Source organism: Panthera onca, chromosome D4 (assembly GCF_046562875.1).
Source record: "Panthera onca isolate mPanOnc1 chromosome D4, mPanOnc1 haplotype 2, whole genome shotgun sequence".
NCBI lineage: Eukaryota > Metazoa > Chordata > Mammalia > Carnivora > Felidae > Panthera > Panthera onca.
In genome coordinates, this window is record NC_138351.1 from 55,455,026 (window position 1) to 55,482,640 (window position 27,615).

Below are 27,615 nucleotides of genomic sequence, written 5' to 3' on the forward strand. Positions count from 1 at the left end.
ATGTTGTTCTATTTATTTATTTTTGAAAAAGAGCATGAGTGGGGGAGAGGTAGAGAGAGGAGAGGAGGACAGAGGATCTGAGGCAGGCTCTGTGCTGACAGCAGTGAGCTGTATGTGGGGCTCGAACTCATGAACCATTAGATCATGACCTGAGCCGAAGTCAGACACTCAACCAATTGACCCACTCAGGTGCCCTGTTCGTTTTTTAAAGACCACATTTATGGGTACTAAAAATAGCTCACATTTATTAAACCAGGAACACTACTGTATTATCTCTTGCTAAAAGACAAACTGAGGCATATTAAAAATTTTAAGAGTTTATTTGAGCAAAAAATCAGTTCAAATTGAACAGCACCAAGCAGAAAGTGGACAGGAGTTCTCCACCAACAGGAGCCAAAGGAAAGACTTATATGCATAGAGAAAATGCAGAAACAAAGTAAAGGAGTTATTGATTGGCTACACCTTGAAGCCTGGCTGGCTATTTGGGACTGGTTGTCCTCAGCATTTTGATTTCATAACTGAGGCATTTACAGACTTAGATTTTGGTTTGCTTGCAGAGGGTTAGAACCACATCAGTCTAATGGTCTCCTTGTTTATTTAACCTAACATTCTTAATCTTCACAAGGACTCTCTGAGTTGGATACTATTAGATTTTGCCATTTTTTTAGAAGTTTTATTTATTTGTTTTGTAAGGGAGCATGCATGAGCAGGGGAGGGGCAGAGAGAGGGGGAAAGGGAGAATTCCAAGCAGGCTCAGGTTGTTAGTGCATAGCCCGACTCAGGGCTCGATCCCACGAACCGTGAGATCATGACCTGAGCTGAAAGCAGGAGCTGGACGCTTAACTGACTGAGCCAGTCAGGCACCCCAGATTTTACCATTTTTCAATGAGGATACAGAGATGTAGAAATAAGACAGGTGGTGTCTCTTGTCTGCTCCTCCTTTCCTTCTCCTCTTGCCCTTATTCCATCCTCACATCAAGAGACAGAGACAGAGACAGCTTCCGGTGCCTTCTCACAGCTCCACAAAACCAGCTAGATGAGGCCATGTGGAAACAGGTCACCAGAGAGATCTTCCAGGACCATCTCTGCCAGGGCAAAGCAGACCTCCAGGAAACTCAGCCGTCAGACTTCCAATGACAGCTTCCTGAAGGCTCTCTGCCCTGCTTCCACCCAGTGTGGGACCTGGACTCAGTTTAATACAAGTGGGGAAGACACACAGCACCAATTTCTATGCGTGCTCTTTCTGGCTTTTTAGCTCTTGTTTTGAATTATTTTATCTCTTGTTTTGATTTCTTTGTCTTCTGTTTCTCTTCTCTTTCACTCTATTTTCATTAGCGCTTATGTCTTTGAAAGACAACTTTTGTTTCCTTTGTTCACTGCACCTCTCCCCCAGCTCACCTCAGTCCCCTCCACCAAGCAAGGGTTTCTCAGCTTCAGTTTCTATAGATCTCACTCGGGTCTAAGAGGTCCCCTTCCTTTTTCCCTTGGTTTAGCATGCTCAGTCAAGGCTGCTTCTGGTACCTGCTTCTGGAGAAGCCAATGACACCAAAATGGACAGATCACTGTTCCAGTGTAATAAAGAGATGGTGGGAAATTATCCCACCAGGAAGAAACTGCTAGCTGCGCGCGCACACACACACACACACACACACACACAAGCACACACTCCCCTTACCAAGTGAAAGCTGTTTCCCTTACTTTGAATTTATCTGCATCTTTCCAGCTCTCATTTGTTCCGATGCAACCCAACCCAATGTGATATTACACTAAAGGGTCTTTCCTAGAGCCTCTCAGTCAGCATTTTGCTTCACAACAGGTTATATTTCACAAATGCAAATATAAGTAATGTGTGCAGAAAGATTACAATGCACCCTACAGGTACCATCTGGAGTCTGTTCTGCTTAGCTTTCCAACAAAGGCCGAGGTATTCTAAGACATTTCACTGCAGTCCAACCTGCTACCTAGAAACCAGGCTGCCTAATTTCACTTGTCACCAATAACTCAGGTTTAGGAGTCAGAGCACTGCAAGCAGTTTAGAGTGAGGGGAGGGGGGCAGTCTAAATGCAATTCATTTTCCTTTCTGGGCTGACTCTCCAGCCAAGCATTAGGGAGCACTTGTTTTTCACTTTGATTATATTCCCTTACCATTCCAGGGTCTTCAGCTCCTCCCATCCCTTCTCTGTGCCCTGCCGCCCCCCCCCCCATTTTACATATGCATACACACACACACACACACACACACACACACACACACACACATACACACACACACACACACACACGAAAATCTACACCTAAGATTCCAAGGACTTTCAAAATGTACTCACTGATAGGAACCAAGTGCTGCTTATAATGGGTTTTTTGTTGTTGTTGTTGATGTTGTTGTTATTTTTACTATAATAGAAAACAGAGAAGAGAATTAAAGACAGATAGAGCTTATAATAAGGACAAATCCCTACGTAGCTGCTGAGACTTGACCACTGAAAATCTCCTAAGAGGCCTGGCAGCCTCCATGGGACTCATCTCAAAGGTTTGATGCATTAGGGTCCTGAATTATTGGCAGCATCTCCTGAAAATAATGAAGGATCCAAGAATGCAGATTGTGCTATTCACTGGGTCTGCTTTCTAGAAGTATATCCAATCCTGACCTATCCTCTAATGCTAACGTTGGGGAGCTATTTCATAGACATTAGTGTTGCAGTGAACAGTGAAGAGGCTCCCGTCTGAATAATGTCAGATCAAAATTGTGTTGCTGCTTCACCTCAACACACAGTCTCCAACTCCAGACAAAATGATAGTGGCACAACTCTGCTCTGCGTTGAGCTAGGAAAGAATCTGCATGATTTTTTCAAGGATGACAGAAACATCCAGAATATGTCAGGACACAAATATCTCACTGAAGACAGAGTGCACAGGATTAAGACAAAGTCTACGGAGAAATCAGAAGAATCATTGATTTGGGAAGCTTTCAAGCAGGTAGGAGCAAGAGGCAAGGCTTTAAATAGCTACTGCTGGCTATAAAAATAAGTGAACTGTAAATTCTTCTGACTGGAGGTTTCCTAAAACAGCAGAAATAGAAGTATTCCTAAAATCCTAATACAGGGAAAGTCACTCAAAGAAATACTTCTTAAGGGAATTGATGCATTAAGAGGAAGCATTTGCAGACTAAAAGCCACATAATACACAGGGGTTGCATCCTGACAGGATACTTGTTAAAAGAATCCATTTGCGGCTCCAATATTGAGGGTCAGTAATTTCTCAGAAAAAGGTTAATGGAAACAAAACAGAATTCAGGGCGCATTCTCCCAATCAGTGTGCAGAAGTATAAGCAAAAGTACACCCTTAGCATACCCTGAGGCTATAGAAAGCAAAATTATTCCAACATTCTATTTTGTAGAATGTGCAATCAATACCATGAAGAAGAGAGGGAGGCCAGATGTAGGGGGACACTTGTGTGTGTGATTAGGCAGGTGGACAAAATCACCCTGTCACTTCCAGAGAGGCTGCAGTGATGCCCTTTTTGAAGGCAGAGAGAATGAATGTGAATAAACCAAGTGGTGACTGGATGGAGCTAAAGAAACTTTCTCAAACCAGCTTCCAGCCCCAGAAGCTACTCCGAAAAATTTATAAACATGTCACAGATGAACAGAGATTAGGGAAAGCTGATGGAGAATGAAGACATGAAACCTAATGGCTGTGGTCCATATCTTCCCTCCTGGAAAGAAAGGGAAACGTGATCTGAGCCACAGTATTCTAGAAAGGTTGGGACAGGGGAGTCTGGCTTGGCTTTCATGGTATAAAGCAGCAGTGTTCTTCTCTGGAACATCACAAACAACGAAAGTACCAACAGAACAAGAGAAGGATCAAGCTAGAGAAGATGCGAAGAGAGTCTAGAATCACCAACAGGACACAGGAACAATGAACACAGAGGTTTGGAACAGGATGAATAAGCAAATATGAGGCTAGAGGGAACCCTTCCAGAAGGGGATATCAAAGTTAACCCGTGTCCAAGGACTTTTGAAAAAGACACCACTGCATTCAAGAGGCCATGTGGATATCCACACAAGTCAGCCACAGCAGATAATCTGTGTCCTTTGGCTAAGGGTGATGCAGGTGCAGGCTGACCATGCATGGCTTTCACCACCTGCTAGGCTCAGGGCCAAGTGTTCTGCATGCAACATGTTATTCAGTCTTCCCAGCAGTCTCCCATCCTCATCAAACCCCTCAGTCAGAGAAATAACATCCACAGAGAACTGATGGATTCTGAATTGTATCCTTCTGTTAAACTAAACAATCAGAAAGCTACACTACAAGGGATGTTTTGGGATACATGGTGCTCACCCTCCACCTTCCACCTCAAATTCCTTTAATTAAATCATGCTGTGGGACTACCCATCAGCTGACACTGTAAGCAGTAGTCCTGTGAAAAATATCACTGGGTTAATGTAAGGGTATTACCTATTGGATTACACAGTATCCCCTTCATGAGTCCCCAAGAAACACAACTCCTGACCTTAGTATTAAGGATTATTATAGTTTCCCTAGCACAGGGCATGCTTTTACTTTATAGACACTGGGCCATGCAACTAATCCTGTTTGCTGACTTGCATGGGCTGCTAGGAAGCTCCAGGCCAGATCTGTGGCTCAACTCAAGGCATGCTATTACTCTAACTTCATTCCATTCTTTCTTGCTCCACTTTTCAAATATTTATGCTTATCTTTTTATCCTATAAAATTATATACATTTTTTAAAACCCAGTTTGTACAAGATCGGGTATAAACACATACATACATACATACATACATACATACATACATACATACATTCACGTGTACAGATCTAAAAGTGCTATAGCCAAATTGCAAAAACAGTGCAAGTACTATGAGGTTCATGTACATATAATTGAAATTAGAGAAAATCCTGTCCCCTGCTAAAAGTATTTCTTATTAAAATTTATAAGTAACCCAGTTCTCCTGCTTCACATTTTTATTGAGCAAATCCATTTTCAACTTGCCAGAAACCTGAATTTCTTTAGTCATCATAGAGGAGCCAAGCCTTCTGATTTATATGGAACAATCTCTCCATCTATTGGCACAATTTAATATTGCAGATGATATCTTGAAATCAAACGTTCCCTTATTACTTTATGTAGATTTTGTTTCCTTCATTAAGTCTCTCAAAAAGTTTCCACTGTCAATAATTAAATTCATCTCCCCTGAATTAAGCTCTTTGCCTGCCGGAATTAATAAACCTATAGAAATTAAAATCACAGCATTATCACTGAGCTGAGAGGCTTCCTGTATCACAATCTTCAACTCCTAAAGGAGGTCAGGCCAAATTTTCCAAAATAAGATATAAAAGAATGAAGAAGTATTATGCATATATTTAATATAAACCATTTTAGGATGTGATCATCATTTTAAAGTCATGTTTAACGGTTGAGTGAAAGGTTGGACATGCCAACATTTTAATCCTCATTTGGAATAGCTCATAAGAGACCAAACATATGGGCATCCAAATGTGCCGATCAGATTTAAAAGTCTGTATCATAGACTGATATTGACTTGAGACAGAACCAGTCTCACCATTCCTCGCCCACCAGCGAATACCTACCTTTGAGTAAATCCCTTCACCTGACAAGGCAATCCCACTCGTTAACAAAATACATCACCCTTGAAGTGTTTTTAAAGCATAAAATGTTCTCAAAAGTCTCTGTGATATTGCAATCTCTCTATGACTCTATATATCTGCAGTGAATTTATTTTTATGTACATCTCTCGTATTACTACCCTACAGATCTAAGCTTAAAACCCAGTCTTCCACTTATACAAAGCATGTAGCCTTGAGTTAGTTTAACCTCCATAACCTTCTTTCCTTATGTATATGCGAATATAATACTAATTACCTTATGGTGAGGATTAAAAAAGATAATTTAAAAAAATATATGTGGCATTCAGCAGACACTAAATAAATGGTAGATTTTAGTAGTTGTTGCAGGGAGAAGAAAGGGCTTTGTCACATTTTTCCCCTAAGTCCCTTAACAATTCAGTACTTTTCAAATTGAATCTCTGGCCTGAAGAAACAACTTTAAGAGGATCTGAAAGCAGAGAGGTTCACCAACAGCAAGAAATAAGGGCCTTAATGAAAACTCTGAAGGAAGGAAGAAGCAAATGGAAGCAGAATGAAAAATAAGAGCAGAAATCAGTAAAACAGCACACAGGAAATCAATAGAGAAAATCAGCAAAACCCAAAGTTGGCTCTTGGAAAAAAATTCAAAAAAAATTGATAAGTCTCTAGCCAAGGTAACTAAGCAAAAAAAGAGAGAAGACACAAATTACTAATATCAGAAATGGAAGACGGGACATCACTCTAGATCTCACAGAAATTGAAAAGAGGTCTCACAGACCTAAATGTAAAATCAAAACTATAAAACTCCTAAAAGATAACATAGGAGAAAACCTAGATGCCCTTAGGGATGGCAATGATTTTTAAAATACAAAACCAAAGACTTGCTCAATGAAATTAAGAATTGATAAACTGGACTTGATTAAAATTAAAAACTTCTGTTCTGTAAAAGACAATCTCAAGAGAATGAGAATACACACCACAAACTAGGAGAAAATATTTGCAAAAGACACAATTTATAGAGGTCTTGTTATTCAAAATATACAAAGAACACTTAAAACTCAATGATAAAACTCAATAAATAATCTGATTAAAAATGAGCAAGACCTGGGGCGCCTGGGTGGCGCAGTCGGTTAAGCGTCCGACTTCAGCCAGGTCACGATCTCGCGGTCGGTGAGTTCGAGCCCCGCGTCAGGCTCTGGGCTGATGGCTCGGAGCCTGGAGCCTTTTCCGATTCTGTGTCTCCCTCTCTCTCTGCCCCTCCCCTGTTCATGCTCTGTCTCTCTCTGTCCCCCCCCAAAAAAAAAAATAAATAAAAAACGTTGAAAAAAAAAAAATTAAAAATAAAAAAAAAAAAAAATGAGCAAGACCTAAGAGACACTTCACCAAAGAAGAAATACAAATTGACAAGTAAGCACAGGAAAGATGTTCAATATCATATGTTATTGGGGAAATGCACATTTGCACAACAATGAGATAACAATACTTATCTATTAAAATGACTAAAAGCCAGAACAGTGACAACACCAAATGCTGGAGAGGATATGGAGCGAGAGGAATTCTCATTCATTACTGATGGGAATGCAAAATAGTACAGCCACTTTGGAAGACAGTTTGCAATTTCTTACAAAACTAAATATATATTCTTTCACAAAATCTAGTAGCTGCACTGCTTGGTGTTTACCCAAATGAAATGAAAACTTATGTCCACACAAAAACCTGCATACAGATGTTTAAAGCAGCTTTATTCATAACTGCCAAAACTTAGAAGCAACCAACTTGTCCTTCAATAGGAGAATGATGAATTAAACTGTGGTACATCCAGACAGTGGAATACTACTCAGCACTAAAAGGAAAAGAGCTACCAAGCCATGAAATGACATGGAGGAAACTTAAATGCATATTACTTCATGAAAGAAGCTGATCTCAAAAGGCTGTATGATTTCAAATACAAAGCATTCACAGAAAGGCAAAACTCTGGACACAGTTAAAGAATCAGTGGTTGCCAGGGATTAGGGGAGAGAGAGTGATGAATAGGCATAGCACAGAAAACTTTTCATTTGCCTTTCCATATAAATTTTAGAATCGGCTTATTAATTTGTACAAAAAAAAATCCTGCTGGATTTTATTGGTTTTGCATTGGATCTCTAGTTCAATTTGAATAGAATTGACATTTTAACAAGTATGAGATTTCAAATCCTTGAACATAGTATTGTTGCCCATTTATTCAGCTCTTTCCTTGATTATATTCATCAGTGTTTGGTAGTTTTAGCATATAGATCCTATCCATATTTTTTGAGATTTATACCTACGTTTTGTATAATTTTTGTGCTATTGCATATAGTACTCATCTTTAATTTCAACTTCCAATTGTTCATTGTTAATACATAAAAATGTAATTGAATTTTATATATTTACCTTCTATTCTAAAATCCTGCTAAACTGGGGTGCCTGGGTAGCTCAGTCAGTTGAATGTTCGACTCTTGATTTCAGGCCAGGTCATGATCCCAGGGTCATGGGATCAAATACTCTGTCAGGCTCCATGCTGAGCATGCAGCCTGCCTAAGATTCTCTCTCTCCCTCTGCCCCTCTCCCCCACTCATGCACTTTCTCTCTAAATAAAATATTTAAAATAATAATAATAAAAATACAATCCTGCTAAACTTGTTAGTTCTAGTAATCTTTTTGCAGACTCTGAGATTTTCTATATAGTTGTTCATATCAGCTGCAAACAGATTATAGTTTTATTTAACTTTCCGGTTTGTATGCCCTTTATCTTTTTGGACCCAGAACAAAACTGAATGGAAGTAATGACAGGGGACACTCTTGCCTTTTTTCTGACCTTACAGGGAAAGCATTCAGTCTTTCACCATTAAGTGTGATGTTTCACTTAGCATAATATTTCAAGATTTGTCCATGGTGTAGCATGTATCAGTATTTCATTCTCCAAACAAATGGATTTATGGATTGGAAGAATCGACATTGTTAAAATAGCCATATTACTGAAAGTGATCTATGAACTCAATGTAATCCCTACCAAAATTCCAATGGCATTTTTCACAGAAATAGAAAAAGCAATCTTAAAATTCATATGGAACCACACAAAAAAACTCCAAATAGCCAAAGCAGTCCTGAAAAAGAACAACAATGTTGGCAGTATTACACTTCCTCATTTGAAACTACATTACAAAGCTAGAGTAATAATAACAGCATAGTACTAGCTAATCTGACACTTTAAAAATATCAGATTTTCAGCTTTTGCCCTTATCTCCTTAACAGCATATAATGACTATCTCAGTGCTTTATACTTTCAGACCATCCATGCCAGCAATTTTTTTTTTTCTTTCCTGCTACTGAAATGTGTGGCACCCGGTTTCAACTATAATTTTGATCAAGGCTAAATCAGGAATATTTTGGTCTTATATTTACAAATTAATATTCAAGAATATACACTTTTAATGAGTATCAATTTCTCCCATTAAGTTAACAAAAAAAAAATTATTGGTAGTATCCAGCATTGTGATGGATCCCAAAAGACAGTTATTCTGTCTCAGCCAGTGGAAATTTGACCTAATACAAGTTCTCTAAAGAATGATTTGGGGGCACCTGGGTGGCTCAGTCGGTTAAGCATCTGACTTCATTCAGCTCAGGTCAGGATCTCACGGTCCGTGAGTTCGAGCCCCGCATCGGGCTCTGTGCTGACAGCTCAGAGCCTGGAGCCTGCTTCCGATTCTGTGTCTCCCTCTCTCTCTCTGACCCTCCCCCGTTCATGCTCTGTCTCTCTCTGTCTCAAAAATAAATAAACGTTAAAAAAAAATATTTAAAAAAAAAGAATGATTTGGGAACATATTTTAAAAGTTTTCAAAGTGTGCAAACCTTCAACCCAGCAATTCTTCTTATAGGAATTTGTGCTAAGAAAATAATTAGATATTTAGTCAACATTTTATGCATAAAAATGTTCATCTGTTCATAAGGGAAAATAAGAAATTTTTTAAATCGCTAAACATGGGAAATGGTCAAGGGTTAAATAAAATACAATCTATTTGTGTGCTATAATATTATGCAATACAAAAATCATGCTTTCAATTCAGTTTCAATGACCTGAGAAAAGTTTCTAATGTTATGTTTTGAAAAAAAAAATGCAACATATAAAAAACAGCTACTATGCACTCCCTACTTATTGAGGTAAGCCGGAGACTGACAAAATGAAACATATTAACAGTGATAACTCATCATGGGTGATAGGATTACAGGCAGTTTTTAATGGAGTGTGTGTGTTTGTGTGTGTGTGTGTGTGTGTGTGTGTGTGTACGCACACATCTAAGTATATTTTCAAAGTTTTTGGCTGCGAACATGTTTTACTTTTATACAATGGTGAAAGTGATGTACAGAAGTGTTCTTAATTTGACCTCTGTTTAAACCACTTCTTTATTTTACTGCACAGCGATAAATGTCTCCTTCAATAATACCTCATTTTGTTTTCTCCAAAAGTTGCAAAAACAACTTAGATAATGAGCAGTTTATTTGCAGTAATAATGTATTGGCACTACTTAGGGAACTAGTTCACAGAACTTTTCCCTATGGCAAAACAAAAATGTCATACACAGAGGTATTACAGTGTTTATGCTAACTCTGGCATTTTATACGCTTGAGCTCATTATTATTCTCATTAATTTTGTGATTGTTAATAGCACTGCTATTTATATGATGACTTAACCTTTACAAATTTATATCAAAGATTTCAAAATTCAATGGAGAATGTGTCTAGAATGTAAGAGGATGTATCTCTGAATGATTTTCCCCAGTGGGGAGCATATTTTGATCCTTAATGTATTTAAATAATTGGGATGCCTAACTACAGAAAAATTGAGAAACACTATTTTATCAGTAAAAGTATGAAAATTGGAAATGATTAACTGGCTTTCATAAAAATACGTATGAATGTCAAAAATACATATGAAATGAAAACAACCCAAGGGAGTATTTTCTACATGTTCCCTTTTGTGAAGGTGATTTTCAAATAAGCAAAGAATATGAACCTTTTAACAAAGAGGCCTTATTTTAAAGCAAAAGCTATCCTAGGGTTAAATCTGAGCAAGACAAACTGAAAAATTCAACAGGATAAAAATATGGAAGATCCTCTATTTTAATTGTTAGGAATGCAGTGAGGACCCCGCTGTTCACTTTTGCCAACAGATGGTTTAGGCAGTCTTGCAGTCATTTTATCCCTGGTCACAGAGTTGTTCTGTGTCAGCTGTGTTTCTGTACAGTTGTCAAGTGTTTTACAAGCATTGTTAAAGCCATTGTATATGATGAGCATAAAAGCAGTAGGAACCATTATATCTTCTATCTTTTTCTATACTTTAGAAGAGTTCATAAAGCATGATAATTACCTGTTGTTGAAAAGTAGAATCTGAAGGCAAAAATGTAAAGTCTAACAAAATACCAGATCTGTTGCTGAGCCCGTGGGGAAACAGGGCCTCCGTGGGAGAAATGCATAACGGGGCCTCCACACCTACAGACAGTTGACCAGCAGAGATTATAACCTTGCTGTCTCTCAGTTCCTCTCTTACTCTGCTCGCTGATGCTGGGCCAGGCTTCTCAAGCCACCTTTCAGGCTCGAAGTCAGGATGTATGGCTGGGGGCACCAGAGGGAGTCTGAGAGGCTGGAGGAGGAGGCTGGAAGGGACTGGCTCCTTCCTGCCTGTATCTGGGGGGCTTCCTGTTTGCTTGCAGTTCCCAGGAGACTGCGCTGCGATGCTTTCCACCCTGACAGCACCAGTACCTTCCCAAGTGGCAACCAAATACAGTTTCCAGTCTTCCCCATAGTTGCAAACTCCGATTTCCCATAGAAACATCGAATCAGGGGCACCTGGGTGGCTCAGTCGGTTGAGCGTCATGATCTCACAGGTCATGATCTCACAGCTCGTGAGTTCGAGCCCCGTGTCGGGCTCTTTGCTGACAGCTCAGAGCCTGGAGCCTGCTTCAGATTCTGTGCCTCCCTCCCTGTCTGCCCCAACCTACTCACATTCTGTCTCCGTCTCTCTCAAAAATAAATAAACATTAAAAAATAATAATAATAATAATAAAAGAAACATCAGAATCAGCTGGCTGCCGCCTTCTTCAAGATCCGGGCCCTGTTTCAAACTCAGAACCACAGCACCAGGGAAGCAGCACCACCTCCACAGAGGTCTGAGTTGCCATTCCATGGGATCCCTCCTCAAAGTTTCCTCAGCCGTGGGCTAGTACAGGCTTCCAACATCTGCTGCCTTTTTGATTCCCTGAAGTTTTCTTTTTACCCTTTCAGCGATTTAATTAACCCCATACCTAGTGAACAGTTCTTTATATTAAATTCCATCGGTTGAAATAACTGATGTGGTTTGTTTCCACACTTGACCTCATCTTTGAGTCAGTTTGGGCTCTATAGCAAGTTACCATAGACTAAGTGGTTTAAACAACAAGCATTTAGCTCTCACAGTTCTAAAGCCTGGAAGTCCAAGATGAAGTCAGTCGGTCCTGAGGAGGACCTCCTTCTAGGCTGCAGTCTGCTGACACTGCATCCTCGAGTGACAGAGAGAGCTCAAGCTACCTCTCCAGCGCCACCCTCTCCAGTCACCTCCCAAAGGCCCACTTCCAACTACCATCACATTTGGTGGGGAGGCCAGGGGTCATCAAGATTTCAACATATGAATTTGGAAGGACACATTCAGTCCACTGCACACCCTAACTCACACAGTCAAGAGTTTGGCAATATGTAGAAAATTGACATGGACTCACCCTTTGACCCATCAATACCACGACTGGTTCTCCAAGCAAAAAGACACAGGGTCTAGGATTTTCTTTGAAGTGCTATTTGTAACAGCAAAGAGAAACAAAAATGTCTATCAATGGTACATGCACAGAACAGAGTATTATAAAGTCATAAAAAGGAATGGGAAAAGTCTCCATATACTGCTACAGGGTCATTTCCATGAGAAGTGGTTAGGCAAAAAAAAAAAAAAAAAATTTTGTTTTAAAAAACTATGGAGGAGAGGAGAGAGGCACCTGGCTGGCTCAGTCAGTTAAGCATCTGACTCTTGATTTCATGATTTCATGATTCGTGAGATCGAGCCCCATGTCAGGCTCTGAGCTGACAGCACTGAGCCTGCTTGGGATTCTCCTGCTCTTCCTCTCTCTCTGCCCCTCCCCAGTGCACATACTCTCCCTCTCCCTCTCTCTCTCTCTCTCAAAATAAATAAATAAACTTAAAAAAAAATGGGGAGAAAACATGTATAGGACACTTCTATTTACCTATAAAAGAAAAATATAAAAGCATATTCACCCATTTGCTTTTGTTAAATTAGGGACACCTGGGTGGCTCAGTTGGTTGGGTGACCAACTTCGGCTCAGGTCATGATCTTGCAGTTTGTGAGTTCGAGCCCTGCATGGGGCTCTGTGCTGACAGCTCAGAGCCTGGAGCCTGCTTCGGATTCTGTGTCTCCTCCTCTCTCTACCCCTCCCCTGCTCACAGTCTGTGTCTATCTCTCAATAATAAATAAACATTAAAAAAAAAAAAGGAAAAAAAAAGAATGTAGGGGCACCTGGGTGGCTCAGTCAGTTAACCATCTGACTTCAGCTCAGGTCATGATCTCACAGTTCATGAGTTCAAGCCCCGCATCTGCCTCTGTGCTGACTGCTCAGAGCCTGGAGCCTGATTCAGATTCTGCATCCACCTCTCTCTGTTCCTCCCCCACTCGTGCTCTGTCTCTGTCTCTCTCTCTCAAAAATAAACAAACATTGAAAAAAAAATGTTTTTTAACAATGTAATAGACACCACTTACTCCCCCTCAGGTTTCTCTCAGGAATTTGACAAAAGACCTGACTTAAAACAAGTAGAACATAAAACGTATGACCCACAAGGAAAGGTATGGCCCCCTCATACAATGGAAACAAGCCAGTCAAAAAGAAATGACTAGGCAATAGAGTTACCTAGCCACTAAGGGTCAGATCTGAGAAGGAGGGAAGGAAAGGGACAGACCAAAACCCTGTAAAACAAAGTCCCTTGCTTATAGTCGTTGGCATTCACTTTGGAATGCCCCCTCTCTGTAAAGAGAGCTTTCCTACTATTCTTACTTTCTGATCTTACATTCTAATAAACTTTTGCCTGCTGCTCATTTTATTTTGTGTCCACCCTTTCATTCTTCGAAGCAGCAAGACAAGGAATCCCAGGCATTAAGGTAAAAAAAAATCCTCCAACGGTAGGAAAGAATAGGTTGAAGAAGATTGAGATAGAAGCTAGACTTCTCAAAATATACCTTGTTTTATAGATTTGACTTTGAAAGGTTCTGGTACCAATTCCAACATGGGTGTGTGTGTGTGTGTGTGTGTGTGTGTGTGTGTGTGTGGTAGTTGGGGAGGGGTTTCCCACACCATTAAGCAATTCTCAGACAGCACCTGGGTGTCCCACAACTTAACTCGATTCTGACACTAACAACCCGGAGATAGCATCAAATCTCACAGGTTAAGGGCTCAGTCCTACAACACTTCCCCCACCCCGCCCCCATTTCAGAGGCCAGTCACAAGTCCAGGTTGTGACCTGTGCTTCTGACTGACTGGTCATATGTACTGGAGGTTCCAACAACCCCCTTCTTAGATTCAATTAATTTGCCAGAGCACACAGAACTCAGAGAAACATTTTACTTTCTAGATCACCAATTGATTACAAAAGGATATAACTCAAGAAGAGCCAGATGCAATAAAGCATAGAGCAAGGTATGGGGAAAGGGTGCAAAAGCTTCCATGCTCTCTCTAGATGCACCACTCTCCTCAAATCTCCACATGTTCACCGAGTCTGAAGCTCTCCAAACCCTGTCCTTTGGAGTGTGAGTTTTACAGAGGCTACATTACATAGACACTGCTGATTAAATCACTGGTGACAATTGATTCAACCTTCAGTCCCTCCCTTCCCAGGCCTGAAAGTTCCAACCCTAATCACATGGTTGGCTCCTCTGGCAACCAGCCCCCATCCTGAGATGCTTTCCAAAAGCTGCCTCGTTAATGTAACAAAAGACAACTTTATTGCTCTTATCATTCAGTAAATTCCAAGGGTTTTAGTTGCTCTGTGCCAAAACTGAACAAGGACCAAATGCATATTCCTCATCTCAAATCACAATATTACAACTTTGAAACAAAAAATAATTTGCATAATCATAAATCATACTCTTAACTAAAATTGACATTTTTTAATGATGTATTTTATAAACAAACAAAAACGCCATCCACTGAAAAGGCATTGTTTCTACAATGCCAACCCCACAGCCAGAAGCACCCATAGGGTGCAGATTATGTCTCTAAATACCATTTTCCAGTAACAGGTACAAGGTTCTAGATCTGAAACAGAAAATATACAAAGTGAATGAGGAATCTCCTATTATACCAGAAAGCAAGAAAGATATCAAACACAGCTAGGTTATGTCAAAAAGACTCAGGAGCCAACTTGAAGATATTCTATTAGAACATCTTCATTTCCAACCCCTAATGATTAATGAGTCTAGGAAATGATCATCAAGACCTACTAACATCATAAAAAACAAAAAAGAGAGACAACCAGATGTTGCGTACTTCCTAATAAAAGTATACAATATCATCTATGAAGTATTCTTGTGCAAAACACACAAGCATAATGTAATCAAGCTTCAATATACATGTACCTATGTGCAGGAGATAGAAGAACATATTAAATGACACAGTGGAGATGCAATTAGCAAAATCCAGGTGGTAGAACACCACAGGACAATTATTTCAACAAACAAATTGCAAGAAGAAAAGAGAATGTGTAAATTAACAGAAAAGATAGCAGGTGAAACTTAAACAAACAAATTGTGTTTATAAGACAATTGGGGAAATATGAATACAGGTGGCATATTACATATTTTGGGATTATTTTACTGTTTACTATGTTAATATAATAATATTGTGGTTACATTTTTAAAACAATTTATGATTCAAGAATGAAATTGTATAAGGTCAGGTATTTGCTTCCAAATTATCAGGTGTGGGGAAGAATTGGGTGAGGATACAGTAAAAACAATATTGTCCAAGGGGTACCTGGATTGCTCAGTTGGTTGAACATCTGACTCTTGATTTTGGTTCAGCTAATGATCCCAGGGTCATGGGATCCAGCCTTGCATCAGGCTCCACACTCAGCGTGGAGCCTGCTTGAGATTCTCTCTCTCTCTCCCTCTCTCTCTCTCTCTCTCTCTCTCTCTGCCCCTCTCCCCCACTTGCATGCTATCTCTCTCTCTAAAATAAAAACACAAAACCAAAAAAAAAATCCAATATTGCCCAGGACTTTATAATTGTAGGGTCTGGGACATAGGTATATGGGGGTTCATTACATAATTCTTTTTACTTTTTCCATATGTTTATATTTTCCATAATAAAAAGTCTACTTAAAATGCAAAATCATCTGAGTTAACATTTTCGGATGTAATTCTTTGATAACTTTTCCTATTACTTGCATTTTCATTTCTTCTAGAGTCAACTTTTGGTAGTTTATAAGTAATGCTGTGAACAAAAAAATTATTCATTAGCATTTTTCTTAGAGAATAAAATAAATAGATACATTCTTTAGAGTGTAAGACTATAGGCAAACCGGACTATGGGAAGAACAATCGTGCCCGATTAAAAAAAAAAAAAAAAAAGTTGAGGAATTTCTTGGTTACATCTGAAAGAAATGAGGGGAGAGAGAAGAAAGAGAGTAGGAATAGGAAGGAGAAAGGCAGCAGACGGTTATGCAAGGTGTGATTAAATGCAATGAACACAAATATAGTCTTGATAATAACATCGAACGTGCAGTGAGCATTCACAATGTGCCACTTTTCTAAGCACGGTACACATATTAGCGCATTCAATTTTCATTACAACTCGATGAAGTAAGAATTGTTATTACCACTGCTTTCAAAATGAGGAAACTGAGGCCCAGAGAAGGTCAAGCTTTTTCCCACGTTGACAGAACTAGTAAACACTGGAGTCAGGATTAAAACCCAGAACGAAAGGCAATATGGCTACCGGGCCTGCACTCTTTAGCCATTATTCTTCAGGGCAGAGTTGAGAAAACTGCCCACAGGCCAAGCACAACCAGTAGCCTGTTTCTGTACCTTTTTTTTCCCCCAGGGGGCTGCCCTGCTTAGGGCCCCCGCAGGCCAGCTGCAGGGGTGAGAGTGGCAGCCGCAGGTGCCCGCCGAGCCCTCCGCGCCTGGCCGGGGGCTCACCTGCGACAGGGAGACCATCCGCACGACCGCTGGTAGCCTTCGAAGCTCTAGGTGGCTGTCAGCTGCCGGTAGGCCCTGGAAGCCAGAGGTTGCACCGCCCAGAAGGACCAGGAGGAAACCGCGGGAAGGTAGGCCCCTCCCTGTGCCGCCAGCCGCCCCGCCCACCGTAATCCGGCCCGGGGCGCAGGGCAGGTAACTCTCACAAATGAGGAGAGGGCGCTTCTCCGGCATCCAGCATCTCGTCTCCCAGGGCAGCCATGAGCACAGCCTCCCCCTCTCCCCGCCACATACATCTCGAGAGCTAAATGTTTTGGGGGTTTTAAAAGGTTGTAAGACAAGAAAAGAAGGATGAGAAGGAGTAGTGTATGTGTTCACAGAGACTAAAATATTTGCTATCTAACCCATTACAGAAAAACTGACCAATCCTTTCTGTGCTCTCAGCGGTTTCCGTGAGCACACATGGAAAGGGGGTTATATTGCCCCCTGTTAGATGTTGCTGGGAAAATAAGGACAGCCCCCGTGGACGCAGGAGTGTGGATACTTAGAAAACTATGAAGCAGCCACAAAATCTCAAAGCATGAGCAGGTTCTGGGATTGTCATAAGCAAACAGAAGTGGCATTTGAACGAAAGTCAACCAAAATCTCTGAGGGGGGCACGGTACAACTGATATAGATTGTATATATATTGGCCAGAAACTTTCTCTTTATGAGTTTCAAAATTATTTGCATAGAATACTTTATGTATTGTATTAAATTATTTTAACATCTATATTTGTAGTTATGTATCTCAATAAGTATTTACACATTTTACCTCATTTGTTAATTTGTCAGAGATTAGTATATTTTATTTATTTTGGTGCAGTTCTCACAAGTAGTCAATTACATATATTAAATAATTCATTAATATTTTATGTTACTAATTTATATTTTCTTTAGTTCTTTTTCCTAATTTCTTTTTTTGTTTTAATAACTACAGAACTGAAGATTTATTTGCCACTATATAGAGCTTTAGTTACATTCAAAATATTTCGGGGGTGGGGGAGAGAGAGACTTGTGATGCTTTTTTAAAAATTATTATTAATGGAGGAGCATCTGGGTGGCTCATTCAGTTAAGTGTCCAACTCTTGATTTGGGCTCAGGTCATGATCTCACAGTTCATGAGCTCGAACTCCACATGGGGCTCTGTTGTGTCAGCACAGAGTCTGCTTGGGAATTCTCTCTCTCTCTTTCTCTCAAAATAAATAAGTAAACCTTAAAAAAATTATTATTAATGGAGCAATATTTTCTCAAAATAGCTCTTTAGAAGTATAAATAAAACAAATATACTAGACCATAAAACAAAGCAGATTCCAGCAATGATTTTAAAACAGATTATATTACAAATGAAATTCTATAATTGTATATATGTGCTGCAGAGTAATTGGGAATGGGAGGCAGATATAGAAGTAACAAGATCAGCCATGAGTCGATCATTGTTGAAGCCAAGTGATATCTATATGGGGGCTCATTATACCAGTCTCTCTAATTTTGTAAATGGCTGACATTATTCATAATTTTAGATATTTAAAATAAAGCTTAAAAAGGGACTACATAGAGAAGTTCCAAATTTCAAGCTTGGCAAAATTTGGGGCAGTTGCAAGACAAGTTTAACAAACTGATTTTTTTTCTCAATGTGAAAACAAAGCTACACAACTAAATTTGTGCCTGGTGATTTCAATCAAACATCAAAGCATCCCCCACTCCCCACAAAACAATATAGATACTGTCAGGGTCTGGGATTTTACTCCTACTTACAAGGTACTAAGATCCTGTTACCATTTTATAAATACTGGAAAAAGACACAAGACTCGTAAATCACAGAAGAGGACTTTATTACTCATGACACAACAAGCAGCATGAGCCTTATCCCAGATCCCATGGGGGTAACATAGAGGGGCCCAGAAGGATATAATACATACAATGAGTTTGTATTGCTAACAAGGAACACACTTGGGAATCTACTGTTTTTATAATAAGTGGTAAGAAAGCCTGTACTTTGAACCCACATGTACCTATGACCCAGCCTCAACAATTACAAATTTTTAGATGATATGGTTCACCTACACTCTCACTCAATTCTTCACACACACACCCAATAATTTAGAAGCAAACATATGACTTGATATAACTTCAACCCTCACAGTGTTCACTATAAACACAACCCAGAGAAATGACATTAGGAAAGAATAGTCAGGAAGGAACTTGAATTCTTGGCATACCTAGCAAAAATGTGCAGGGATGTTCAGGACCTGTGGAAGATTGTTTTCCCCATCAATCCACCTGTTGCCCCTACCTGTCTTGGCTTCTAGCAAACTGTCACAAAAGTATGTCACTCTGTTGGCCATTCTGATTACTTTAACCAACAGAGGCTAGAACTAAATTTCTCACACAAGGCTACTATCATCGGGACTCCAAACAACAAGATGAAATTAACCTCAAGTATTGACCTCAAATATGCCTTCCAGAGTCCTGGACCCAGGTGACTATCCCAGGGAAGACCAGAGGACTCTATTTCAGACAGTCAGGATGTAGTCTAGCCTAAGGCCCATCCATTATTCATTTCACTAACCTGCTGATCTTTGGTGTCATTGCCAATAATTACAGGAGGCAATAGATGAGCCAAAAAACAACCTCTATCCCTAATGGAGAGAGATTCCTTGGCCCATTTCTAGCCACATACAAGCATATAACCCAAGTAGGCACAGGTCACTCCTAACAGGATTTGTCATTAAACTTGATTTGGATCAACATTGCTACATTAGCTTGGTTAAGTCACACGGGCAGTGTCACTGAATGGTTGTAATTTCCTTTTCTATATGTGGCATATCCCTCTCAAGCATCAGAGAAGCACGTGATTTTGTAACAGAATGAAGTGAGGTTGTGCCAGTCCATGTGTTTGTACCTGTCTGCAGGGGCTCCATGTTGAGAGCTGCTATTGACGCACAGGCACAGCAGTATCATTTATGATCAGCCACATGCACAACCTGTCAACTGCATTTGCTGTTTGACTTGAGTGATGGTGTTCGATCTAGGCAACAAAGAGAATATTTATGGCCTCTTCCCTTGTATATCCGTAGTCTCAGATGTTCCTACCACAGGTGCCAGGGGTGTTTAATCCATCAGTCTATAGTCTTCCAAGGGGTGGACCAGATAACAGACCAGGCCGCTAAATCATGGCTACTATCCCAAGAGTCAGTAAAAAATATGTTTCATCATAGGGAATATTGGCCAGAGTTATGAAAATGGCCTTGAGTTCTATGCAGTGAGTGAATAACAATGCCAATTTTCAGTATGGCATATACAGAGCAGCAGTTGAACAGCTCCAGCCTCCCCTCTCCCCTAACAGGTTTGAACTTAGCCAGACCATTATTGAACCAGGCCCCAGGATTAAGGTGCACCTCTGTGAACTAAGGACACCATTGAGCCAGTGGCTTTACTTCAGGTGGTATCATGTGAGTATAGTTTCCCCAAAGCAACAGCTACCACTTTTTCATATAAACTGAGATGCTGCTAGGGCCAGGCTACTTGGTCCTTAAATACCCAATTTCCAAGTGCGGAAAAACTTTCCAATTTGACAAGTGAGATATATTCGGCCTTTTCCTTATTGGTTGTCAAGCGTGAGTTAACCCACCCAAAATGGAGACCTCAGGCTGCAGAGTCACAGGTCTTTATAGGTCTTTTTTTTTCTTTTTTTTAAATATAATTTATTGTCAAATTGGCTTACATACAACACCCAGTGCTCATTCAGTTTCTCAAGATCCACATATGAGTGAAAACATACGACATCTGTCCTTCTCTGACTTATTTCACTCAGCATAATACCGTCCAGTTCCTTCCACATTGCTGCAAGCAGCAGGATTTCATTCTTTCTCGTTGCCAAGTAGTATTCCACTGTATATATAAACCACAATTTCTTTATCCATTCATCAGCTGATGGACATTTAGGCTCTTTCCATAATTTGGCTATTGTTGAAAGAGCTTCTATAAACACTGGGGTACACATGCCCCTATGCATCAGCACTCCTGTATCCCTCGGGTAAATTCCCAGCAGTGCTATTACTGGGTCGTAGGTAGTTCTGTTTTTAATTTTTTTGAGGCCCCTCCACACTTTTTTCCAGAGCAGCTACACCAGTTTGCATTCCCACCAACAGTGCAGGAGGGTTCCTGTTTCTTTTTCGACAAGAGCTCGGCAACAGGTCAACAGCTGCATCTGCTTCCCAAACCCCAGCTTTTTTAAAAGAGGTGCACTTGGTGCCTGGGTCGGCAGGTGGCGATGTTGTACTAGGGAATTGCTTTTCTGACTTGTGCAATAGCAGTCTAAAGCTGTGATTTCCTTTTCTTCTCAGATTTTATATTCTTTTTGCTAGACCGCCAGTAAGAAGACAGAGATTACCTCTCTACCACAGTCTTCGAATAGAAGAATCCCTTCTGGACTTCATAAGTATTCACAATGCAAGCACGTACAACATAAATATCAGTTATACGTTCAGCAATGAAAGACAGTAGTACATTGAATCAGCCCAAAAAGCCCGCCCTACCAGGTCACTTTAATTTTCCTTCTTCACAGAAAAAGTTGCCCAAACCCCATCAGTTGATTTTTGGATGCTCCCCCCACCCCCAGCCCCCAGTAAGGATCCCAATCTTGGCAGTACTAACGTTTTGGGTAGGATCATTGTTTGGGGAAGGCATCCTGTGCACTGTAGGATATTTACGGCATCCCTGCTCCTATCCACTAAATGCCAGTAGAACACACCCTTCCCTCTTTTAGTCGTGACAATCAAAGATATCTCTAGACATTGTCAAATGTCTTAGGGTCGGAAGGGGGGACTAAATCACCCTGGCTGAGGACCACTACACTATGGGAACATGGACCAATGGATTAAGAAGCCTAATAGGCATATAAAGGGAAGTCCAGAAGGTAAGGGGATGCAGATGGGAGAGGAGGAAGACAGGCTTTGGAGGATGGCTTTTTTTTAAATCCTTGGTCTCCTCAAGACAGGCTTGGTACCAGTTTCCTTGCTCATATTATGCAGCTTCCTCCACAGTCCTCAGTGCCTTCAGCTACCCTTGCATCCAGCACCCCAACCCCCTCCACTAACTGAGCAGAATTGTAACCTGGGCAATTATGCACAACAGAGCTAAAAATATTTGAGCTTCCCCCTTCTTGAAGTTCCCCAAGCATACTCAGCTTTTTCCTGAAAGCAGCTGAAGTTGGGAAATGGGGGAGGGGAAGGGTCAGGAGGTGCAGAGGGACAGAGCAATTCATTGTCCATAAACAAGGCCTTGCATCAACTTCCAGTTTCAAGCCTACAGCTTGGGCTCATCCAAATCAACACTTGTTTTTGATCCACTTAAGTTTCTATCTCCATATTGTTGACAGCATTTATTTAAACTTTGGGGATTCCTTGACTCAGCAGCTACAGCCACTTTTGGCCACCCCACTGTCATATAACATCCCTTTCTCATTCTACTCTCGAGGAGAGTGAGCACAACCAAAACATCGTTTGGGTAAATTGTTTCAAGCCTGTTTCTTATCACTTAGCTTCTAAATATACATTAACAGGACGTCAGTGGAGGACACTTACTGTGCCCCTTGATCACCACTTGGGTAAAAGCATTTGCTACTAGATCCTGGAAGTCCTCTCTTGCCCACTAACATAACCCATAGGGTCTTCCAGAAAGGATTGTCTCTGCCAGCATTCCATCACGTCACCGAAAGTGTCAGCAACTAAGATTTTACCGTACACAAGCTAATAAATAAGCCTCTTACTGTTGCATGGATGTTGGCAGAAGACACAAGATTCTTGGGTTAGAGATAAAGTATTTTATTACTCATACACAGCAAGTAGCATGAAAATAATGTCACATTGGTTCCCTGTGGGGACAACAGGTAGAGGGCCCAGGTGGATGCTATGCATACAGTGAGTCTGCTTTGTAGCTTAGGAAAAATGAGTTTGGGGAATGCACTGCTTTTATAGTGACTATAAGACGGGTCAAAAAGAAATACCCCGAATGAAGGACAAAGTGACTAATGGGTGGAAAAGAATGAAGAGAGCACAAGGGCATAGGGGCTGTAATAAGATTTTTAAATAGTAGTTAATCTAACCCATGAAAGCAGTCTCCTCATAAACTGGAAACAGAAATGAGCCCAACTAGTGACAAATATGCTGTTTTTCTAACTCTCATTTGTTGATGTTACCAAACCATTTTCTTGGGGAAAAAAAAAAATCAAGTCAGGAGCAGCAGCCTCAGAACAATGACATTACTGCCCCCAACTTCCAATATTTCCTTCCCCCAGGATGAGGAGCATCTTTACCGATGTGTACCTAAACTACAGGGCTGCATCAGGGGTTTTTTATACTATGATTAGGGAGAAGCCCTGAAAATAAGTGAATAAGGAATTCTAGACGGTGATAGACCAAAGTTCTCTTCTAGAACACTGATGTTCCTCTTCTTTTCTGCAGAGAATAAATGATTTATAGCCTCAGAATATCCCATGATTTCACTTAAATAAAATTCTACATCATTGCATCGAGGTTAAAAGCACCAGCTCTGGAGTTATATCACCCTTAGTTCAAACCCCAGCATCACCATTTGCCAGTTGAAGTGTTGGAATCATCCTGAATCTCACTTTCCTTATCTGTGGAATGGTAAGAATGCCACCAGCCTCAAAGGGTTGTTGTGAAGATTCAATGGGACATTTGATCACGTTTGGCTTTTATCACTATTTAGGTTGGGGGGGGGGGGGGGTGGCAGTGTTAACTGTAAAACAGATGGCCAGCGGGTCTGGGGAAAGCAGCTCAAGGATTCAGGCACTTGGGTGGTAAGAAAAGAAGCACAAACATTAAGTACAGGAGAGGCATGGAAGGGGGTACCAGTTGGATACTTGGGAGGGAGGGCGAAGATGAAGTTAAGCACTGACTTTCCTTATTATCAATATACAGCATTTTTTAAAGGAACAGAAAACATTTATTTCAAACTTCCTCTAGTATGAGGAAGACACATTCAGCAATGAACGTAGGTATTCTAGAGTCCCCTCAAGCATTTCAGGAAGGACCACCTTATGCTTCACTCATTGCCAGATGTTCCCCTCTGTACTGTGCTAGAGAACACTGAACAGAGTGTAATGGAGGAGGGGGGCAGAAAGAAAGTGACAGTAAGAAAGAGTCAAGAAACTCATACTGAGCACCTGCCATGTGCCAGGTTCCAGGTTAGGGGTGATGAACAAAGTGACGTGGTCTCGCCCTATGCAGCATGTATCTCCAGGTAGCAGCTCCCTGGTGCCAATCTGTGGGCCTGCTGGAGCTGCATCACCTGTAGAATTTAAATTCCTCAGACTCTGAGCACAGATCCTACCCCTCACCTAATTAATCAGACATTCTAGGAGGTGGGGGACACCAGAGGCAGTATTCTTAATAGGTGCTCTCTGTGATTCCAAGAAACACTCAGTTTGGAACCACCACTAGTGTTTCTCAAAAGGTGGTCAGACTGTCAAACTCAGTCTCTCCAGGAGAACAGCATATGAATGTGCTCTCAGACCGTCTTTCTCTGATACCATTTCTTTTTTCTTAAATAATATGTGTGCAAGGGGCACCTGGGTGGCTCAGTCGGTTGAGCATCCGACTTCGGCTCAGGTCATGATCTCATAGTTCATGAGTTCAAGCCCCACGTTGGGCTCTGTGCTGACAGCTCAGAGGCTGGAGTCTGCTTCGGATTCTGTGTCTCCCTCTCTCTGCCCCTTCCCTGCTCACGCTCTGTCTCTCTGTCTCTCAAAAAATCAATAAACGTTAAAAAAAATTTTTTTAAATAATATGTGTGTGAGTGCATTATAAATTGGAAAGCGTGATACAAAGTTAATTGGGTACAGTTTTTAGGACCTTTCTATACCAAGGAAGTCCAGTTTATACAAGTAACTGAAGTCAGTGTGAACTACAATAAGGCATTCCTCGGAGCATAACAGGTCTCTGACCACATCTTCATGGTTCTACTTATAGTAGCAGAAACTTCTGGCAGTGAGGCTACTAGAATAGTGCAGTCACCTCAACTGAAGGTCCTTCTGCCACTGGCCTCTGGAGTGATCTGCGGTGCCTGAGCAGCTCCACAGCTGGCTGGCTGGCTTCCCCTCACAAGGTCCATAAGGTTTATACATTCCTCTAGACCTCTCGCAGAGTCTTTTGTACCATGGCAGAAATGTTTATCAGGTGGGCCCTGTATAAGCATAGTAATATGGTTCTAAAGCCCTTAAATGTTTAGCTTTTGCAACACACCATAAGACCCAAATTCAAGATGTGAGATTCAGAGTGAGGAAGAAACTGGATGGGAAGGAGGGGATAGACTGATGGTTAGAAAAGATGACGAATTCTCATTTTAGATGTGAAGAATGGCAGGTGTCTTTGGAATATCCAGGTATGAGACTCCACAAGTGGCTGGAAATAAAGCATGTGGAGACCTGAAGAGAGTTAAGAACAGTGACAGAGACCTAGCAGGCTTCAGCTACAGGTGACAGGGAGTCTGCACAGAGAAAATAAATGAAGAAAAGCTCATCAGCCTATGGAATCACATGTAAAGGGAGAGGAGAAAAAGTATAGTGAAAGAGCCTAAGAAAGAGAGATCAAAGACTGAGAGGTGATGAGAGCAGAGGGCTCTAAAGCCAAAAGGAGGTTAAAATTTCAAGGAAAGACTAGTCACCAGTGTTGAGTAACACAGAGCAGTCAGTGAGGACAAGAACAGAGGGCAGGCCAGTGGATTTGCAATCGCATGTCACTGGTGACTTTCTAGAGGGGAACAAAGCTGAGTGATGTGGGTACTACAGGTTTCTCATGCTTTCTCAAAGTAGAGTGTTCCTATGAAACCAAAATGGCAGAAAGCAAAGAAGCAATTACCATTAATTTCTGTGGAAAAGTTTTTCAGCACTCCCAGACCCAAAATACAGCTTCTCTTAGGCTTTTCCAATACCTTAGGACACATCTTACTAATGAATGCACCAAATAAATCCAGATACAAGCACAGATGCTCACAGACACAGTCCAAAGCTACAGCGGCTTGATGCTGAGGTGCTGAGCGTAGTTCGCAGGCAAGGAGCTTGATGGGGCCCCTCTCATCTGGAACAGCTTGCTGCAAAATAAACACTGAATGTTATTTTCACTTTTCATCTTTTTTGTAACAGCAAAAATCCTCTTCAGATTTCTTTCAGTTAGCGAAAACAGGTACTAAGGTAGGTCTTTCATAAAATCAAAGTGGCAGAACACCAACTCTTAAATGTGTTTCCTTCATGGTTTTGACCAGTGTTTATTAATAAATTCCAGTTCCCTTTAGAGTTTTGATTTCATTATTTTCTGCCAAGGATTATCAGTTATTGTGTTATATGTCTGTTATCATTGAACATTATCACCTAACTTCCAAAGGAATTCTATGATTATTATTTTTCAGAGTTTGTGGTGAACCTCTGGCATGGGATAGACACTCAAAGAAAATTTGTTCAAAGAATGTGCAAAGGAAGAATGAATGAATGTGAATTTAGAAAGTGTGTGGAAAGAAAGTCTTTTCCCATATTGGAAATATAGTAAATATCTCATTTTTCAAAGTTAAATACAACCCTTTATATTTAAAAACTAGATATAATTAAGGATAGCTTGTACCCTAGAATAGTATAATGAGAAAAGTATGGACTTGGGAAACAGACAAGCATGAGGACTGAATCCCAGCTATAGCATTTCGTATCTGCAAAATGGGGTAATATTTTTCACTTCACAGGACAGATGGCAGAGTTGATTAAGATATTGAAAGATCCAATCATACGGCCCTACACAGAGGAACAGAATCGTAACTAACTGGTACCAATGGGAATTAGTATTAGCTATTAGCTATTCATCTTATAAGCTGTTTATTCAGATACTCAATATAGAAAACTACAGTAGTTTTCCATATAAATCGGCAGGAAAACCTCACCACCTTGGATCTAGAAAGATTGAATCACTTCTTTCTAGTCAGCTTTGCTAGAGAGGGTGCAACTCGAATCACCCAACAAAAGCAGGTCTGGTGAAGAAGGTCCATTCAGCGTCAACTCTCGGCCATTTCTCTCATTTCTAACCGGTGAACAGCCTGCATTATAAATCGTTGTCACACGTTAAAAAAAATTTTTTTTTACACCAGAAACTGCATTCATAACCATGGAAACGTCGAAGTCCTATTATATTTCAGCGTGGTTCCGAGGCCCACTTGGCACGCTTTGCAAGGAATTAAGGCGGGAGTAGAGGTCGGGGGTGGGCACAAGGGGGTGAGAGGGGCGTGGCGGTGGGGACAGGGGCCAAGTGACCACACGTACTGGAGCAGCTGAAGAACGAAAACTCTCCCTTTATGGCCAAATCATTTTTTAAAGCAAAAAAGAAAAACAACTACATTTCTTCCCCACCCCTTCCTGGCGCGAGCCGGACAGTCACACCCTATACCTCAAAGCGAGCGAAAGTCACTCTGCTCCCAGGACGGGGCCCGCCGAAGTGGTACGGGCCCGAGCACGCGTCCGCCTGCTTCCTGCGGCTGGGCCCTTAGCCTCCGCCCCCTCCCGCCAGGGGCGAAGTCTCTCCAGCCGGGCGGGGCGGGGCAGCCGGGAGAGACTCCGCCCCACCTCTCGGGCCGCTACCCCGCCGCGCCCGGGCCCCGCGCCCCCCGCCCCGCCCCTGCTCCGCCCATCAGCGGGTG

The 27,615-nt window shown here is 41.1% G+C and overlaps 1 long non-coding RNA gene across 2 annotated transcripts; it reads right to left on the reverse strand.

The window, feature by feature from the left end:
• Positions 1-18,728: 18,728 nt before the first annotated feature.
• LOC132663315 (uncharacterized) lies at positions 18,729-27,492 on the reverse strand. Of its 2 annotated transcripts, XR_013551750.2 has the most exons (3): positions 27,366-27,492; positions 25,935-26,031; positions 18,729-19,945 (listed from the first exon to the last, which is right to left on the reverse strand). It is a non-coding gene; the product is annotated as an uncharacterized LOC132663315 (long non-coding RNA). The 2 variants fall into 2 exon arrangements; XR_009603023.3 differs by having other exon boundaries at positions 18,729-26,031.
• Between the last annotated feature and the right edge of the window lie 123 nt (positions 27,493-27,615).